This window comes from Camelina sativa, unplaced genomic scaffold, assembly GCF_000633955.1.
Source record: "Camelina sativa cultivar DH55 unplaced genomic scaffold, Cs unpScaffold14517, whole genome shotgun sequence".
NCBI classification, from domain to species: Eukaryota; Viridiplantae; Streptophyta; class Magnoliopsida; order Brassicales; family Brassicaceae; genus Camelina; species Camelina sativa.
In genome coordinates, this window is record NW_010935545.1 from 1 (window position 1) to 329 (window position 329).

At 38.6% G+C, this 329-nt stretch overlaps 1 long non-coding RNA gene across 1 annotated transcript; it reads right to left on the reverse strand.

The window, feature by feature from the left end:
- LOC104775441 lies at positions 1-329 on the reverse strand. The gene is made up of 3 exons (XR_765919.1): positions 288-329; positions 110-176; positions 1-32 (listed from the first exon to the last, which is right to left on the reverse strand). It is a non-coding gene; the product is annotated as an uncharacterized LOC104775441 (long non-coding RNA).

Sequence of the window (329 nt, forward strand, 5' to 3'; positions counted from 1 at the left end):
ATTGCAGTGCTTCTCCATCTCATATATTGGAGCTGTGAATACAACACTAATGAAGGTCAAATGTAGCACAAGTGTAACACATATGGAAACAAATCCAAATCCTACTCACAAGTTTTCTTTTTCAATATTCTGTCTCTTGGAGATTCTTGAAATACTTGGGAGGAAAAAATTCCAAGCTGTCCGACAGAAGAAAAGTTGACACTAATAAGCTCTCCGAACATTTTAACGCATCGAATAAAGGTAACGAAGAATCATCTTGCGGCAAAGTGGATCACATCATGCATTACCAGGTGATAGGGGTTGGAGAGAAGATAATCGTCTTCTAGTCC